General features: G+C 40.6%; 1 protein-coding gene and 1 long non-coding RNA gene across 15 annotated transcripts in view; one reads left to right on the top strand and one right to left on the bottom strand.

Annotated features, from left to right (window-relative positions):
• Camk2b (calcium/calmodulin dependent protein kinase II beta) overlaps positions 1 to 20,204 on the top strand; it is a 139,809-nt gene that overhangs the window by 12,151 nt on the left and 107,454 nt on the right. The gene's annotated exons all lie outside the window — the stretch shown is intronic.
• LOC125611540 lies at positions 31 to 13,912 on the bottom strand. The gene is made up of 3 exons (XR_007341738.1): positions 13,644 to 13,912; positions 1,526 to 1,700; positions 31 to 223 (listed from the first exon to the last, which is right to left on the bottom strand). It is a non-coding gene; the product is annotated as an uncharacterized LOC125611540 (long non-coding RNA).

Below are 20,204 nucleotides of genomic sequence, written 5' to 3'. Positions count from 1 at the left end.
GCAGAGATGGCCTCAAGCTGGTGCCCCACGTATCTGCTCCTGAGGGATCAGCAGGATTCTGTTTGGAAAATACACTTCAAAGCTTTGAAAAGATGATTTATCTGGAACATTTGAGAGCCGTTGCTCATAAAAACAGGTCAGATTCAAATGTGTCTTCTAGGGACTCCTCCAAGGCACAGATTCTAGAAGCCATTTGGGGACGGATAGAGTTTGGGTAAATAGTCTGTGAAGACAAAAATGGGGGGGGGTGGATTGGTCCTCTTAAAAAGACTTGTGATCCAACTTAAAAATTTTCCCAATTAAAGAGCCCTTTTGAGAAACTGCTTTTAACAAATTCCTACCCTAGCCCCAACCTGGAGTTTGCAGACACTCATGTCTCTGAGTAGGACCCTTAGGCTTGCTGCCTCCTGGCCCTACTGCATTCCCAAAATTCCTGTGTCACTTTCTTGGTCCAGGTCTTGGAACCCAGGATCTCAGTCCAATCCAAAGCCTCTCCCCAGCACCTATAGCAGCCCCTTGAGGCATACATATTAACTTTCAGAAATCTGGGGAAGCAAGGGTCCCTTGTCCTACACACTAATACTTTCTGAAGCCCCATGAAAAATGGAAATGTATGATATCTTATCAAAAACAAAATCAAGAATTTGAAGATGGCGATTGCAGAATAGTAACCAAAGGCAGGGCCTGGTAACTGCCCCATGGAGGCCTCCTCCACACTGGCCCCTCCTTCTGGTAATAACCCCACTTGGCACTTGGCTAGGCCAGGCATGTGCAAAACCTGGACAAGGAGCAGCTTTGAGCCATCTCTACCATCCTTACCTCATGATCTCAGAGCATCCAGGACTCTATGATTTCTACCCTCACTGGCAGCCTCATCTCTGCCCCAAGAGGACAACCATCCAGATTTTTCCATGATATCATTTTTGCTATTCATATATTTCTAAACTGTATAAATAAATGTCTTCCATTTGCCTTCCTTTCTTTCACCCTTGCATCTATGAGCTATTGCCACCTTACATACGTATCTGCAGTCTCATTCACTCCCTCCTGGGTGATGTGTTCTGTTGAGGATTTTATCAAATCTATTTAACCATCTCCTGTTGGTGAGTGCTTGGATTAGTCCCAGTTTCTCACTCTCTTGGGTGAGAGATTCTCTAGGACATTCCCTGTAGTTGGAGTTGCAGTGGGGTCTGGCTGTCCTCCTCACTGTCCTGATGGTCTTATTTTTAATATTTATTTTTTAGTTTTAGGTGGACACAATATCTTTATTTTATTTTTATGTGGTGCTGAGAATCGAGCCCAGTCCGCCTCACGCATGCTAGGTGAGCGCACTACCACCTGAGCCACATCTCCAGCCCCCTGATGGTCTTTTAATGTTTGTGACTATGCTGGGTGCAGAGTTAGGTTGTCTGTACAACCTTTTATATTTTTATTAGACATTCTGTAAACTTTCTCATTGTATTTATGTCCATTTTTTCTAAGTTGTTTATCTTTTAATATGACTTGTAGCATTTTGAATACGTACCTTTGTGAGATGTATTTGTTCCAGAATTTCCCAGTCTGAAGCCTGTGTTTCCTCTGTAAGCCCCTGTTCTATCCTTAGGCCTGACTCCCTTCATGCAGAACATTCTTGGAGATCACCCCTCTGTCCTCAGGCCACCTTGAACCCCAGGCACAGGCCATGTTTCCTTAGCATTTCCCTGTTGGGAAAAAGGAGACCGGTAAGGGCTGTAGGGTGAGCAAAGGGTCAGGTGCTTCCTCTACTCCTGGGCCTGTTCCACCATTCTCCCACCTTTCTCCACTGCATCCAGTGGCAGTGCTCACGCCCTCTGGTTTGCAGACAGATGCTCTTTCATGACCTATCGAGACAACCTTGCTCTTTGCAGGGCTCTCAGAGAGGAAGACATTAAATACTTGAGATAGTCTAAGTTTCTCATCTCACAGACAGCCTGTGTGGAGAGAACAGAACCAGAACCAAGAGTATCTGTGGTGCTGCCTGTGATCCCTGTGAGCTGGCCTGGGAGAACCCCGGTGCCATGGGCCCAGCAGGAGGACTCATCCCACCAGAAGCAGCACTGGCTCCTCCTGGTTCTCAGCTTGGTGACACAATAGGACCTACTGAGGGGCTGCCTGCTCACTCAGTAGAATCCAGGTCCCCCAACCCCAACGCAGACCCTGAGGAAGGTCTGGAAGAAAGCAGAGGCCATGATTCAGTGGCCTTGAGACCCAGCCCTCCGATATCCTACTTGCCCTGAACCATTTCCCAGGAACCTTCAGGGAAATGTCACCAGAGACACCCAAGCTCAGAATTGTCTGACACTTCCAATTTCCACTGTAGCCCAGGCCAAACACCTGGCAGCCAAGAAAGAGTAAGAGGGACCCCTTTCCACACAGGGAAGGGAAAACTGAGCAAAGTCAACAACCTTCTTAGATGAATCAGAGATTTATGGTCATGTGACAAACTGCCACCCCAAACCTTCACAGCCAGACAGGTAAATACTGAGACTCACAGCCAAAAGCCATGCTGGAGTGGACTGGATAGAATACGGAGAGGGAATCGGCTAGGGACAGAGAAAGAAACTCACACATTGAGCATCTTCATGGAATTCTCCATAGAAGCCCTGAGAAGCAGCACAAGGTGTCTATAGGAAACACCTGTCAGAGCTGGTACCTCCAAAGCACCAGGTGTCTGCCTCCTGGGAGTGGCCAGGCCAACTGCTGTCTGAACTGACCCTTCACAGGAAGGTGCATCTCATGTAGAACCTTGGCCTTAGAACAGAGCCCACACCTGCCACTTGGGCCTGAGCAGGCACTTGGAGACCAACAAGGGAAGGAGTGGGCAGGAGAGGGATGGAGAGCAGAGAAATGCCAGAAAGTGAGGCCAGCAGTGAGAGAGGGGGAGAGACACACTCAGAGATGGACGTGGGAACAGCAAGAGGGACACTCAGATGACAGCAAGGATGGTGAGAGGGCTACTCACATGAACAGAGGGACATGAGAAATGGACACTGAAGAGGAGACAGGTGGGTTAGGGAGGTCACTCAAATGATAGGACAGACATGGAAAATAGACAAGGTAACATAGAAGGAATAGAAAGAGGGACGCTCAGAGATGGACTCAGAGATGAGGAGGGGACATTGCAGAGATTTCAATTCTTCAGGAGCCTGTGATACTCTTGTGTGCTCAAGACAAACATTCTTGTTTTGTCAAATATTTGTTGAATCATTTCTTTGTATTTTGAGGGGAAAAAACCATTACCACCCCACCCCCACCCCCACCCCAGTCCCTCTGTGCAGGCAGGGCGTGTGCTGATTCTCAGGGAAAGTCACTCTGGCTGCTATTTGTGCCAAGCAGTTTCAGTCCTCATCAGTGGTTCTCAGTGGAGTCCCAACCACAGTCTCCATCACCTGAGATGATTTGAGATACAAATTTCCAGACTCAGGAGCAGAAACTCCAGGAGCGGTCCCAGGATTGAGAAGCCCGCTCTGAACAACTCCCTAAGGTGGGTCCTACCCCTCCTTCCATGCCACACTGAGGCACATGGGATGTATCAGAACCCCCAGGGTGGCATCTCTCCTGATCCTATGTCTGACTGGTCAGCAACAAGTCAGGCAGTTGGCAGAAATGGATGCTGAGGCCACACATGGAAGAACTACAGGCAAATGTCACACACTTGTTGTCACCCCAGGACATGGGAGTCCTGCAAGAGAGTGGGTAGGACAGAAGGTGCTGACATAGGAAAGTATCCTCAAGAATGTCATGAGGGTGACAAGACAAGCCTCCTGTGCCCCACAGGCTGTTGTGAGCTCCAAATTTAGGCAGAAACAGGCAGGGTCTGAGATGGGTCAAGGAGGGAAAAGAGGAAGCCCCAGAAGTTGAGAAAGTTTGTTTGAGGAGCCATCTCTTTGCACTCTGCCAAGAAGTTGCATATGGGATCTTTGCGTATCAAGTAATAGAGACTCCTGAACCCTGCCCTGCGGGGAGGCCCTACATGGGACCCCAACCCTACCTACTTTGATCCTGGTGCTATGACACCCTCCAGGCCCACACTCCCTCAGGGCTCAGAGCTGGTATCTCCAAAGCACCAGGTTTCTGCCTCCTGGGAGTGGACACTTGCCTGGGGATACAGTGGGGTTCAGACCCCAGGCCTGCTCTGTAGCCTGCCTTTCTTAACCACAGAGCTGTGGACTCATGGTGAAGATGGGACAGTTTTCAGCCTTTCTGCTAATCCTCTGACATTTTGGTGGACAAGCATACTCATTCTGCTGATAGGAAGTAGATACATACACAGTCATGCCCATGGGTCCAGGAAACATGGAGCAGCACGGGGAACTAGGTATGGAAACCCCTTACTACCCAGGTAGTGATCCAGGGAAGCTTAGGGAGTAGCTAGGCTTGGCTCTGGCCAGATCCAAATGCATTGGTCTTGGCTTTGGAGTTTACTGCAGATCCCCCAAGGGCTCTATCAGGGCAGGAGCTGGACCCAAGATGGATGGGGCACTGGGAGACAAAGATAACCACAACCCAATCAGACTCCCAGAGCCTGGTACTATTGGTGCCCTCACTGCAGCCCTGAATAGCCCAAGCTGACTGCTTCTGCCTCCTTTCCCTACATCAAGGCCTCTCTTTTCCTCTCTCTCCTCTCCAGAACCCCTGGATGAGACTCCTGGCCCTACTATTTACTCCACCAAGACTTAGGAAGGTGGTCTGGGTCAGGTGTACACAGGGTGGGGTGGGTTTGGGGTGGCTGGTAACTTTGGGTCACTAGATGAAGAAGCTGTGACTTCGGGCCTGTCCTTTAAAGATTGTTTATAGCATACAGCCAGTAGAGGTGCCAATCCACAGAGCTTGTTCAGACTCCACCAATTCCACATGCACTTGTGTGTACATGATGTGTGCTACATGCGACTGTACCACACATAATTCCATGTAACTGCCATAACAGTCAAGGTGCAGAAGTGTTTGGTCACTACAGTCTCCTTGTCCTGGCTCTTTATAGGCACTCCCATCCCTAACCCTGGAGACCATTAATCTGTTCTCTTGCTATAATTACTATTTTTTGCTTGAAAATTATATAAGTGGAATTATGCAATATGTATCTTTTTGAGATTGGCATTTTTGCTTCTAGAATTTCCCTGAGGTCCATTCAGGTTATTTGCATTATAACTCATTGTCTTTTCTCGCTGAGTAGCATGCCAGAGTATATAGATGTACTACAGTTAGTTTAACCATTCACCTGTCAAAGGACACTTGGGTAGTTTCCAGTTTTTGTCTATCACAAATAAAACTGCTATGCACATTCATATGCAGGTTTCTGAGTGAGCATAAATTTTCATTTCTTTAGGATAAATATCAGGAAAGCAATTGCTGAGTCATATATTCAAATATTTGTGTAACTTGTTGGGCATTGTGGTACATAACTTTAATCCCAGCTGCTTGGGAGGCTGAAGCAGGATTGTAAAACAGCCTTAGCAATTTAGTGAGGCCCTAGGCAATTTAGTGAGACCCTGTCTCAAAATAAAAAATAAAAAGCGCTGGGGATGTGGCTCAGTGGTTAAGTTCCCCTGGGTTCAATCCCTGATACCGCAAATACATACATACATACAAAAAAAATTAAGTATATGTGTGAGTTTGTTCTCTGCACCTATGCCTGAATTGGTGCAGTAATAGGCAGAATAATGGGCACCAGAAAAGTCCCCATCCCATCCTGTGGAATATGTTATGCAGGGGGATCAAAGTTACAGATGGAATTAATGTTGCTAATTTTTTGACCTTAACAATAAATTATTCTGAATCTCTGGGTGGACCCATTGTAATCATATGGATTCTTTAAATGTAGAAGAGGGAGGCAGAAGGGTGGGAGTCAGAGAGAGGTGATGAGAAAGACTTGACCCACCATCACAGCTCTAAAGATGGATCATGGCCACAAGTTTCTGACCTCCAGGATTGTAAGATAATAAATATGTACTGTTTTAAGCCACTAACTTTGTGGTAATTTGTTATGATAATAATAGGAAATCTATCAATATTTTTAATTTTATCTCTCCTAATAGGTGTGTGGTGTCATCTTATTGTGATTTAACTTTCATTTCCCTAGTGGCTACAGATGTCCACCATCTTTTCATGTGCTTTCTGCCATACATATGGTGAAAAGTCTGTCAGGGTTTTTGCCCATGTTCTAATTGAATCCATCGTTTATTAAATGTCAAACTGTGAGCATTCTTTATGTATTCCTGATAAAAGTCTTTTGCGAGCTATGTGGATTTACAAATATTTTATTATGTTTTGCATTGGAAAAACAAATCATTTTTCCTCAGCTCTCACACCATAACAATCAGCACAGGAGACTTCTGTGACTCAATAGGTGTGGGGATTTGTCCCCTCAACCAGTAAGCAGATACCAGCTGGTGTCCTCTAATTCAATCCAGTTCTGACATTAGCATCAAAGGTAGCATCAAGGCCCACAAGTTGAGAGTTCAGTCCTCAAGGCTGTCTGCCCACCTGAACTTCAGGTACCAGTCACAAGCCCCAAGTGGTTTTCCCTGTGCTTTTGGTTGGCTAGCTATAAACTGGGGTTCCTACAAATCTCCTCCTTAGATTCCATTAATTTGCTTGAACAGCTCACAGGACTCAGGGAAACCTGTTTATCACAAGGATATCACAAAGGATACAGATGAAGAGATGCATAGGGAGAGGTATGTGGGAAGAGGTGAGGAGCTTCTGTGCTTCTTCCAGGTGTACCACCCTCCAGGAACCCATGTGTTAAGCTTTTCAGAATCTCTCTGGACCTTGTCCTTTGGGGTTTTATGAGACTTCATTTCACTGGCATGATTGATTAAATTATTGGCTATTGATAACCAACATAACCTTCAGCCTTCTCCCTCTCGGGAGATTGGGGGATAGGACTGAAAGTTCTAACCTTCTAATTCTGTCTTGGTTTTGTCCAGTGACCAGCCCCCATCCTAAAGCTACCTAGGGGACACCAGCCACTGGTCAGATCATTAGCATACAAACACACCATCACTTCAGAAGATTCTAAAGGTTTTAGGAGTTGTGTGCCAGGAATCTGTGAAGACCCAAATACATATTTAATAATATCATACTCTGTGATTTGTCTTTTCATCCTTTTAACATGGTCTTTCTCAGAGCAAAAGTTTTCAGTGTTGTTGAGATGCAGTATATCAAATTTTCCTTTTATGAATCAAGGTTTTGGTGTCAAGTCTAAAAACCCTTGACTTATCCTAGGTCTCAAAGATTTTCTTGTATTTTTCCTGAAAGTTTTATAGTTTATGTTTTATATATAAGTCTATGATCCCTTTTGAGTTAATTTGTATATAAATGGTGAAATTCTTGTTGAAAAGGCTCCCTTTTCTCTATTGAATTTCTTTCTTTCCTTGGCAAAAATGAAATGGGCCTATTTGTGCAGATCTATTTCTGGGTTCTCTAATCTACTCCACTGATCTATGCATCTACTCTTACACTAATACTAATCTTGATTACTGTGGCTACATTGTAAGCCTTGACATCATGAACTTTATTCTTGTTTTACAAACTTGTTTTGGCTACTATAGGGTCTTTCTCTTTCTGTATAAATTTTAGAACAAGTATGTCTGTGTCTACAAAACACCTGAGATTCTGATAAGAATTGCATTAAACCTATAGATTGATTCAGGAAAAAATGACCTGTTTATTGTTAGAGTCTTCCAATCCATGAGCAAGACTATCTCTCCAAGTATTTAAATCTTTGATTTTTTTCATCTGAATTTTGTAATTTCTATCATATAGATTCAGTATATGTTTTACTAGATTTATGCACAAGCATTTCTTGTTCTTTGGGTCAATTGTAAGTTATATATATATATACATATACATATTTTAAGTTTTGGCTTTCTCTTTTTTCCTTACTAGTATCTGAAATGAAATACTTTTGTGTGTTGATCTTGTACCCTTACTAAACTCATTAGTTCTGGGAATTTCTTTTGAAGATTTCATTTTCTGTGTGTTCTACCATGTCATCTGCAAATATGAACAGTTTAATTTCTTCCTTTTCAATCTGAATGCCTTTTATATATTTGTATTTCTTTGTTGCAGTGTCTAGAACTTCTAATACTATGTTGAGAAGGAATGTGAGAGCAGATTTTCTTCACTTTTCCATAACCTAGAGGGAAAGCACCCAGTTTGTCACCTTTAGGTATAATGCTAACTATAAATTTTTAGTAGCTACTTTTTATGAGTTTGAGGAAATTAATCTCTGTTCCTATGTGGTGAGTGTTCCTATGTGGTGAGTGATGTTGAATTGTTAAGTGTCTTTCCTACATCAATTTATATAATCATGATTTTCTTCGTTAGCCTCTTGATATAGTAGGTTACAATGATTGATTTTCAAATATTGAACCACATTTGGAAGAAATCTCACTTGGTCTGTTCATTGTTGGATTCAATTTGCTAATATTTTTTGAAGATTTTGTGGTGTCAAAGTTCATAATTTTCATGTGTGTGTGTGTGTGCTGATATTTTTTTTCTAGCTTGATGTGGGGTAATGCTGGCTTCATACAAGGAGGTGGGACATATTTCTTCTCATATTTTCTGGGAGAGATTGTGTGAAATTCATGTTAATTCTTAAACTACTTGAGCCTTCAAATTTCTTTTTTGTTGTTGTTTTTTAAGACATATTTCTCCTGCTAATTTTTTTCTTCATATTTTATTTTTATGTGGTGTTGATGATCGAACCCAGCACCCCGCCCATGCCAGGCGAGAATGCTATCTCTTGAGCCATATCCCCAGCCCTCATATTTCTTTTTCAGGAACTTTAAATATAATTTCAGTTTCATGAATGGCTATCAGACTATTCAGCTTGTCTATTTTACCTTACCTGAGTGTGGATAGTTTGTAATTTTTAGAAATTGTTTCATTTCATCTAAGTTTTTGAATTTATGAGTGTAAAGATGTTCATTATGCTTTTCAAAAATATTTTAGTTGCAGATGGACACAATCCCTTTATTTTGTTTATTTATATGTGGTGCTGAGAATTGAACCCAATGCCTCACACATACTAGACAATGTGACCTATACAATTGACCCAAAGAACAAGAAATGCTTGTGTATAAATCTAATAAAACATAATAAAACTCTCACTGAGTCACAACCCCAGCCCTTATTATGCTTTTAATGACTACAGGATCTGTTCTACTATTCCATTTCACTCCTAATATTGGTGATTTGGGTCTTCTCCCTTTTTGTTTCTGTCAGTCTTGCTATAAGTTTATCAATTTGATTGATTTGGAAGAAGAATAAGTTTTTTATTTCCTTGGTTTTCTCTATAGTTGCCCTGTTTTCTATTTCATTGATTTCTGTTCTTATCATTTGTATTTCCTTTCTTCTGTTTGTTTTGAGACTATTTTGTTTTTCTTTTTTCCAATTTCTTGAGGTAGCAACTTACATTATTGACTTGAGATCTTTTATCTTTCCTAATGCAAGCATATGCTTTAAATTTTCCTCTCAGTATTGCTTTAGCTGTGTCCAAAATTTTTTTATCTTAAAAAATTAAAATATGTATATTCAACTATATATCAGATATGTATGTATTCATATATATATATACACACACACACACATATATATATATACACACACATATTTATATAAATATATAATTTTTTTCAAAGATAGGAAGAATTGTTATTTGTCCAAGCTGGCCTCAAACTCCTAGACTCAAGCAAACTTCTTGCCTCAGCCTCCTGAGTAGTTGAGACTATAGGCATTCACCATTGTGACCAGCTAGTTCTATATATATTTTAATTTTCTGTGGGATTTCTCTTTGACTGATAGATTATTCAGAAGTGTGTTGTTAATTTTCCAAGTGTTAGGATACTTTTTTTGTTATTTTTATCTTTTTGACTTCTATTTTAATTCCATTATTATCAGAGGGGATACTCTGTGGGATTTCAATTCTTTTAAATTTGTTAAGGTGTGCTTCATGATCTAGGATATAGTCTTTCTGGGGGAGTGTGAACAGACACTTGAAAAGACTGTGTATTCTGCTATTTTAGGTGGAGGGAGTGTTCTGTAGATATTAATTAGAGCCTATTGATTGATGGTGTTGTTCATTCTTCTATGTCCTTGCTTATTCTCAATTTAGTAGTTTTGTGATTGCTGAGAGTGAGATTCTTGAAATCCCCACTATAAATGTTGCTGATTTGAATATTTGTGTTCCCTCCCAAATTCATGTTGAAACTGAAACCACAATGTGATAATAGTAAGAGAAGGTGCCTTTAGGAGGTGATTAAGTCATGAGGGCTTGAATAAGGGATTAGTGTCCTCATAAAAGGAAACTAGCTGGGTCCTTTTTGCCCTGCTTTCTTTTACCATGTGAAGGCACAGTGGTCATCTTTCTGCCATATGAAGACACAGAAAGAAAATTCTCATCAGATACCAGGTGCCAATCCTTTGTTATTGGACTTCCCAGCCTCCAGAACTGTAAGAAATAAATACCTGTTTTTCATAAGTTGCTCAGTCTCAGGTAAACAAGACAATTACGTATTTGTATTTTTGCTTTTAGCTTCATTTATATTTAAGCTGGGTTTTTTTTGGTGCATAAACATCTAGAACTGCTGTACCTTCTTGGTGGATCAATTTTTTTTTAATGAGGTCACACTTATGATATTGCCCAAGTTGATCTTGAATTCCTTGGATCAAGTAAGTAGCTCCTCCTGGCTCAGCCTCCTTAGTAGCTGGGACTATGGGTGCATGCCACCATGCCTGATATCTTTATTCTTAGTGATTTTCTTTATTCTGAAGTTACTTTATCTCATATGAATATAGCCACTCCTGCTTATATTAATATTTTTTTATATTATGCTTACATTTTTAATACCTTTTATTTATTTATTTTTATGTGGTGCTGAAGATCAAACCCCTCACATGTGCTAGGCAAGCACTCTACTGCTGAGCCCCAGCCCCAGCCCCAATAAAGTTTTAAATATTATATTTTTATTAATATTTACACAACACATCTTTTTCTTTTACTTTCCATGTATCTATTTCAAAGTTAATTTCTTTTAGACCATGCATAGTAGCTCCAATTTTTAATTCATCCTGCCAATCTCTCTCTTTTACTTAGAATATTTAGAGCATACACATTTAAAGTAATTATTTATATGTTAGGCAATATTCTGCCTTTTTGCTTTTTGTTTTGTTTGTTCCCTTTGTTTCTTTTTATTTAATATTTATTTTTTAGTTGTAGTTGGACACAATACCTTTATTTCACTTATTCATCTTTATGTGGTGCTGAGGATCGAAACCAGGGTCCTGCACATGCGAGGTGAGCACTCTACGCTGAGCCACAACTTCAGCCTTCCTATAAATTTCTTGAACCACTATAATAATTTCATTTAGATTTTTTGTTGGTGTATTGCTTTGTATAGTTTTCTTAGTAGTTGCTCCAGGTATTACTATTTCTATATCTACATGGATAAACAACTTGTCACAGTATGTTGGTGTTGATATTTTATCACTTTGAGTGAGTATAGAAATCTTACTTCTATTAATGTCTGTTATCCTTTTCTTTGTTTGGAGAGCTTCCTTTAGCCATTTCTTAAGGTTGGATCTGCTAGCAGTAGATTCTCTTACTTTTTCTTTATCTGGGGATGTCTTTATTTCCTCTATATTCCTGAAGGATGATTTTGCTAAATATGGATTTTACAGTTTACAGTTCTTTTATTCCAGCACTGGAAAAATAGTATGCCACTCTCTTCTGACTGCCATAGTTTCAGGTGAGAAATCTGCTGTCACTTGACTTAGCGTCCCTCTGTTAGTAATATATTACTTTGCTCTGGCTGTTTTAAAGATTTCTTTGTCTTTAATTTTCAGAAGTATAATTATGATGTGTCCTAGTGTGAATCATTTTGGGTTTATGTTACTTGGGATTTGCTTAGCTTCTTAAATCTGTAGTCTACATATTTTGTCAAAATGGGATATTTTCAAACATCATTTTCTTGAATACTTTCCCAGCCCCACATTCTTTCTTCCCCTTTTCAAGGACTCTGATGATATGAATGTTGAATCTATTGTTTTTTTCCTATAAATCCCTGAAGCTCTGTTCTTTCTCTTCTTTTCAGAATATTTTCTCCATTGATCTGTCCTCAAGTTTACTGATTCTATCCTCTGTTATAATCACTCTATTAATGACTTCATTCAGCAATGTTTTTAATTTGATTATTATATTTTTCAGTTACATAATTTTCATTTTTTTATAAAAAATAAAATGTTTGCTAAGATTTTATGTTTTTATATTTGTCTCAAGACAATTGTCAATTATTTAAAAGAGTATATTCTTTTTAAATACATTTTTAAAATTTTTTAAAATTTATTTTTATGTGATGCTGAGGATCAAACCCAGGGCCTCACATGTGTGAGGCGAGTGCTGTACCACTGAGTCACAACCCCAGCTCCCAATTTTCAATTTTTTATTGAAACATTTATATAATGACTGCTTTAAAATCCTTGCCAGATAATTCTAATATCTGATTCATCTTGGCATTGGCATGAGTTGATTTTTTCCCCTCAAATTGTGATTTTCCTGGTTCTTGGGATAGTAGACAAGTTTAGATGAAATCCTGAACATATCTGTGATTATATTAGAATATTTGTATTCCTGTTTTGTCTATTTTATCAGGTAGCCACACTTTAAGGTTTAACCTGTAGGTCTGGCCTACTTTTGTGGGTTGTAGTTCCAATTGCAGTTTAGTTTTCGGAGTCCCTGCAATACTATGGCGAGGTGCTATCTGTCAGGGTGGGTTGGGATGGGCTCCTATGGCACCTGGTGGAGGCCGGGAACACAGGCTCCACCAGCCCTCCATTTGGTGTCCTGAATGTAGATCAGAGAGCCTTAGTTCTGTTGGGCTTCTTCTTTCCCAGTCCTTGGCCAGAACGAGCAGCTTTTCCTGGAGTTCACATGTTTGCTTCTCTGTTCTTGCTGGCAATTTGGGGTTACAGGACTCTCTTTGCCTAGTCTGGGAATATAGGAGATAAATAGATAGCCCAAGGGACTTTCCACTGTAGAGTTCTCAAGTCCTAAGGTCCTGGCCAGTCTGCTTTCTTCTTTCCAGCTTCTAGGAAAGAAGCCCATCCCAGCCCACCCTGACAGACAGCACCTCACTATAGTACTGTAGGGACTCTGAAAACATCCTATATGGATGTCTGTTAAATGATGTTCAGGGAGGGAAAATTTGGGGAAAGTAAGTCCATGTAATCTCATTCTGGCACTGGAAGTTTAGTTATGGGAGATTTTTCCATAATTATATTTCTCTATATAACCAGGAACCATCATGGTCCCAAAGAGGCCCATTTTCATGTCTACAAAAAAGGCACCAGAGCTTCAGGCTGCTAAAAGATTCTGGTCATATCAGAACATGGGGAGTAGGTGACAGAGAAGAGACTAGGGGAGTATGTGTGGTACAGAGCATTGTGTGGCCATCAGGAACCCTTTTTGTGCCCAAGGAGAGCAAGGAGCCCCAGCTCTACAAAACCCCCTGTCTGGTGGGCCACAGAGTGCCAGGAGCTATTGGAACAGCATGGTTCTGGGTTGGGGGAGAGAAGGATGAGGAAAGGAAGAGGAGGAAGTGAGGAGAGGAGGAAAAGCCTACCTGGACCTTTGAGCTCTGACTCTGAGGCCTCTTCATGGACCCGGAGCTGTTGCTCTCCTCCGGAGGCACTCACATTCACAACCACCCAGTGGATCAGAAGATCCTACAAGCAAGAAGGGAAGGCAGAACTGGGTTTGGGGTTAAGAGGGGCTTAAGTAGGGCAGGGTCTCAGATAGGATAGAAGGAACATCCTTGGGGGAACAGGAGGTGGCCACTCTTCTCAGCTATTCCCATCCCAGGGATAAAAATATCAGCTTGGAAAATCAGCTGCTAATCTTGTTGCTAGGTAGAGTTCAGCCCCTGAATTGCTATTCTGTGCTAAGTTTGGCTGAACAGCTTTTCCTGGGAATCAAAGACTCTCAGCCTTCTGGCTCTGGGTCCCTGGAGGAGGCACAGAGAGGCAGGCATTTTGCTGGTTTTTAATGGGGGCATAGCCTGGTTATTCTTCCCCTCCCCTGCCAGCCAGTCAGACATGGAAAATGAAAAGATATGTGTCCCATCTAGACTGGGGAGGAGCAGAAGTCTGGCTCCCAGGTCAGCAGAGCTGCCTTTGGCTTCCTGGGGCCATGGAGACAGTTTTGCTTCTCAGAGGGTTTGAGCAGATGCAGCATGTGGGTAACTGGCCAAGGTGGGGTGGGCCAAGATGGCATCATGATAAGTACCACTAAAAGCTGCACGTTCCTGGAAGAGGCCCTAGTTTAGAAGGATAAGGCATCAGGCAGCTCTGGAGACCATCAAGGGAACCTTCCAGGGGAAAGTGCCCTCCCTCCCACCATCACCCTGTCATGAAGGCCTTTGCACAGGAGTGGTTTTGGTCATGACCAGGAAAGAGAAGGCATGGCCTTCTGAGCATCTATCTGAAAAAAGAGAGAAGAAGGGGTCTGTGTATCATGAGGAGCTGTGTAAGGAGCACGGGAGGGGATAGAAGGGACTGCATCAGGGTCGGTGCTCACAGGGACATCTTAATGACTGTATTGTAATACCAGGGCAGGTCGGTATCCTACAATGACTGCTGAACCAGGTGAAGAGCTGAAAGTATCTGAAATGAAAGACACATGGCCCTAGGGCTCAAGTCCTCCTGAGTGGCACTTCTTGGGGGCTCTTTATAGTTCTTCCTGCCCTCACAAACCATGCTGATACTATGCTCACTCCCTCAGGTGGCCCTGATAGAGGGCAAAAATTCAGAGAGGGATATGGCCTCAGGGTCTTGGGAGGGGCTTCCCAGGTGGAGGCCACACAGGTCCACAGAACAGAAGCATCAATCAGACCACCTCCAGCCTTCAGCTCCAACCCAGGGCCTCAGTCACACTCCTGGGTTCCCTGAAGCAGATCTGCCAGCCCCAGTTCTTACCATGACCTGCTGTTTTCAATATACTCTGCCCAGGAATGCCACCAAGGTTCCTTCACTGCTGCCCCTAACAGTGCTCACAGGAAGATTCTGACACTCTTGCCCAAGCCCCTCTATCGTTTAAGTGTAGGAACATTGTGGGTTCCCTGAGGTTCTTAGTGTCAGGAAGCCATGCTCAGCTCCGTAGAACTTCTGATGTGCCCCACACTTCCACCTACCATCACTCATGAGGAAGCCTAATGCAACCAACCAGTGAAAGGAGTTGTTTATGAGCTCAAATTTTCAAATCCCATTTGGAACCTGAAGGCGTACTAGTCAGCAAATGAGTTCCATGCCTAGCCCCATGTTGGCCTGGCCATGGGACTACAGAGTTAGGGTATCATCTCCCAGCACTCCTTGATAGCTGCTCCTGTGCTAGGGGATGAGCTGAGTCCCTCCCTTAGGGAAGAGACACCAGGGAAGAGCTAGTTCTTATCTTGGCTTGTTGCCAGGGCTGCCAACATTCCTTCCCTTCTCTGGAAGCTCCCACCCACTCCCAAGCGCAGGGCTGTACTGCCTCTGTGGCCTCCTGTACTGCCTCTGTGGCCAATTCTCTGTTATGATTGATTTTTCAGGATTGAAGAACCAGCAGCAGCATCTAAGCCTGTGGTTGAAGGGGCAGGGAAGTTTATGAAAGAAGATCCTTTAGTCCCTAAAAGATGACATTGTGGAAGAGAGAAGAGCCCAGGTTGCTTGTTTAATCTAGAACGTGACCCTGCACTGCAGAGGTCTGGCCCACAGCCATGGGAGGGCTCCAGGGTAGCATTTTTCTTCCCATAGAGGCAGGGCTACCAAGCCTGTCCTTCCTTATATGGGCCACCAGCTGTTCTTTGTGTTTGTTCTTTTAAATAACAGTTTTATTGAGGTATAATTCACAAAGAACAAAATTCACCCTTTTAAAGTATACAATTCAGTGCTTTTTAGTGTATTCACAGAGTTATGCAACCATCATCACTTTCTAAGTTTAGAATATTTCATTACCTCAAAAGAATCATTGTACCCATTGGCAGTCACTTCCCACTCCCATCACCCATCCCAAGATTAGTCAATCACCAATTTATTCTCCAGTTCTATTCTCTATGAATTTGCTTATTTCATAGAATGGAATTAGACCCCTACCTCACACCACACAGAAAATTAATTTGAAATGGATCACATACCTAAATATAACAGCTAAAACCATAAAACTCTTCAAAGAAAGCAGAAGTGCAAGTTTTCATGACCTTGGATTTGACAGTGACTTCTTAGATATGATACAAAAGCAAGAGCAACAAAATAAAAAATAAATTAAATGATCTTTATTAAAATTTTAAAAATTAGTACATAAATACATTATCATCAAGAAATTGAAAATACAAATTAGAAAGTGGAAGAGAAATATTTTCAAGTCATTTATCCAATAAGAGTTTAGTATCTGGAATGTAGAAAGAAATGCCTGCAGCTCAACAACAAAAAGACAAACAATCCAATTAGCAAAGAACTTGAATAGACATTTCTCTAAAATAGATAAACAAATGCCCAATAAGCACATGAAAAGAAATACCATTAATCAACAGGGAAATGTAAAAAAACACAATAATATATAGTTCACACATACTCATATGACTAGCCTTTTAAAAAGAAAAGAAGAAATTGGTGAGGATGTAGAGAAATTGGAACCTTTGTAACTTACTGGTAAAAATGTAAAATGGTTCAGCAGCTATGGAAAAGAGTTTGCATTTCCTCAAGAAGTTAAACATAGAATTTCAATATGAGCAGCAATTCCACTCCTAGGTATATACCTCCAAATAATTAAAAACATGATTCAGATACTTGTATGCCATTGTTCATTAAGCATTAGTCACTGCAGCCCAAAATAGGAAATAACCCAAAATGTTCACCAAATGATGAATGGATAAACAAAACATGATGTATTGATATAATGAAATATTATTCTGTTATAAAGATGAATGAAATTCTGACACATGCTATAACATAGATGAACCTTGAAAACAGTATGCTAAGACAAATAAGCCAAGCACAAAGGAAAAATAAGGTATTATACTACTTAACTTAGATTAGGCAAATTAATAAAGTCAGAAATAAAGTGGATTACAGGGGAGTTATTACTTATAGGGCTATTGAATTTCTGGATGGGGGAATGAAAAAATTTTGGAAATATATAATGGTGATGGTTTCAACACAGTGAATGTACTTAAGGTCAATGAATTATACACTTAAAAAAGATTAAAATGGCAAATTTTATGTTATATACATATTTAATCATGATTTTTTAAAGACTTTAAAAATCTTTTTCTATGCATTTTAGCTCCAGGGGGTAGACAAACTGCCTGGACAACTTGATTTATCTCTCTAAGTCTCTGTTTCCACACATATAAAATGAGAATAGATGTAGTACCTAACCCATGCAATTATTGTAAAAATCAAAATGACATAATACATATAACCACTTGGCACAAAATTTGGAAGGTGATAAGTGCTCAGTAAGTGGGAACCATCATAATTATTTCCATGTGTTCATTTTATTCTGTCTGGAATCTCAATTTGATACCATCTATAAAATTTCCCCTTTCCCAGTTTCTATTTCCAGCTATAATGGAGTGCTTGAAGCAAATCACCACCCTCATTGAGAATAGCTAGAAAATCCAGGTTTAAAAAACAAATTGGGGGCTGGGGTTATGGCTCAGATGTAGAGCACTTGCCTAGCATGCATGAGGCACTGGGTTGGATCCTTAGCACCACATTAAAAAATTAATAATAAAGGTATCATGTCTGCCTACAACTAAAAAATAAATGCTTTAAAAAAATGAATTGGAAGGCCTTGGACCGATCAGGCAGCCAGGACTTGAGGAGCCAAAGTTCCAAAGAGAAGAGAATTGGAGAGGTGAACTGGTATTCTGCATACTGTTTATCTCTCCAGGTGTTTACCAATTCTTTTTTTTATTTAGTTTTTTTTCTTTATTTTATTTATCTATGTGGTGCTGAGGATCGAACCCAGGCCTCACATGTGCGAGACAAGTGCTCTACTGCTGAGCCTCAATCCTAACCCCTAATTCTTGACTTAGAGATATAGGCTAGAAATCTGAGAACAGGGATATTACCACAGAGAGTTAAAGAATACAGCAGAACTTTCAGTAAATTCAGGAATAAGGGGAGGGAAAAATTTTAATTATATGCTGACAAGCTAGCCAGGACTCAAGAGGCCAGGAGCCCTAAACTTAGAGTTTTCCTTTGAAGCACTTATTATTATTATCTATTAAATACACACAGTGAGTGGCTAAGACACTAGTAAGAAAGTAAGTGGAAAACTGAGTGGAGTTCAATGATTTCATGGCTATAAAGAGATAACATTGTGGGGGCTGGGGCGATGGTAGCGCACTTGCCTGGCATGTGTGAGGCACTGGGTTCCATTCTCAGGACCACATATAAATAAATAAAATAAAGGTCTATCAAAAACTAAAAAAATTTTAAAAAGAGAGATAACAATGGGAGTTCAGGGTCTCATCTGGGACAGGCAAGAGAAATATCTAGGAGTGGGCATGAACCAAAGATACTGCAGAATGAGATGTATGAGAACTGCACTCCTGACTCATGTAACTTTTTTTTTTAAATGCTGGGATAGAACCCAGGGGTGCTCTACCACTGAGCTATGTCCCCAGCCATTGTTTTGAGACAGGATCTTACTAAGTTGCCCAAGCTGACCTCCAACTTGCAAACCTCCTGCCTCAGCCTCCCAAATAGCTGGGATTAAAGGCATGCACCATGGTGCCCCATTTATGTAACTCTGATTAAGGTAGTCTGCTCACACTCCAGCTGCTTCTGGAAGATAAGGTCAACCCTCTCTGGAGGAGGATTATAATAGCATTCAGAGCCTCTATAATTTTTCAAAGATAATGTCTAACATCCAATTGAATGTTACCAGGCATAACAAGAGAAACTGGTATGAAAAATTTCCACATGACTCAGATATTGGAGTTATTAGACACAGACACAGACTTCAAAATAACTGTTATTAGTATTGTATTTTTAATTTTTATTCATTTATTTGCAGTATTGGGTATCAAACACAGGGGTGCTCTATCACTGGGATAGCCCTTTTTATTATTTGTTTTGAGACAGGATGTTGCTAAGTTACCAAGCTTCCCTCAAACTTGTGACCCTCCTGCCTCAGCCTTCTGAGTAGCTTGGATTGCAGGCATGTGTCACCACTCCTGGCTTTTTATTAATGTTTTTTAAAAAGATGAATAATAAGGTAGATATTTCACAAAAGAAAAATATGCATATATATAAATTCTAGACTGAAAACACAATAACTGATATTTAGAATAGATGGGTTTAAGAGTGGATGGAACACAACAAGAGGGTTAATGGAAGTACACTGGTAGGAGTGGTAGAATTAGAAGATACGACTGTAGAAAATGTCAAGGCTGATGCACAAAGATTTTTTAAAGATGGAAAATACAGAAAGTAGTGTAAGAGATATATGGAACATATTGAAAATTCTAAAATAGATACAACTGGAGTCTCAGAAGGAGAAAAGAAAGATGATGGAACAGAAGTGACATTAGAGTATGGTAATTTTAGAAACAAAGGAATGCCATCAATCCACAAGTTGAAGATACTCAATGAATTCCAAGCAGGATAAATACAAGGACAATCATAAAAGGAAACGGAAGAAAAAGAATAACTTCTAAGGAATAGCAATCAGATGATAGCAGACTTTTCAACCAAACTATTAAAGTCAGAAGACAAAAAATAACATTATTTAAGTTCTGGGGGAAATTACTGCTAACTTAGGATCCTTTTAAAAAAATTTTGTTTAGTTGTAGTTGGAAACAACACCTTTATTTTATTTTTATGTTGTGCTGAGGATCGAACCCAGGACCTCGCATGCACTAGGCGAGTGCTCTACCGCTGAGCCACAACTCCAGCCTCCAACTTAGAATTCTGCAGCAAAAATATTTTTTCAGAAGTGAAGGTAAAATGAAGCTATTTCTAGGAAAATTTTTAAAAAATGAGTACAGAGAGTTCTTCTGGCATGTTGTCACCAAGAGTAACCACTAAAAACCAGTACAAGTATATAAATAAACAAAATAGTAGCAAAGGTATGTATAACCAACAGGCTAATGGGGAAGGGGAATGAAATAATAAAAATATTTAATCCAAGCAAAGAC

Source organism: Marmota marmota, unplaced genomic scaffold (genome assembly GCF_001458135.2).
Source record: "Marmota marmota marmota unplaced genomic scaffold, marMar, whole genome shotgun sequence".
Taxonomy (NCBI): domain Eukaryota; kingdom Metazoa; phylum Chordata; class Mammalia; order Rodentia; family Sciuridae; genus Marmota; species Marmota marmota.
The sequence above is the reverse complement of the archived record's forward strand: the minus strand, read 5'-3'. Positions and strand labels throughout refer to the sequence as shown.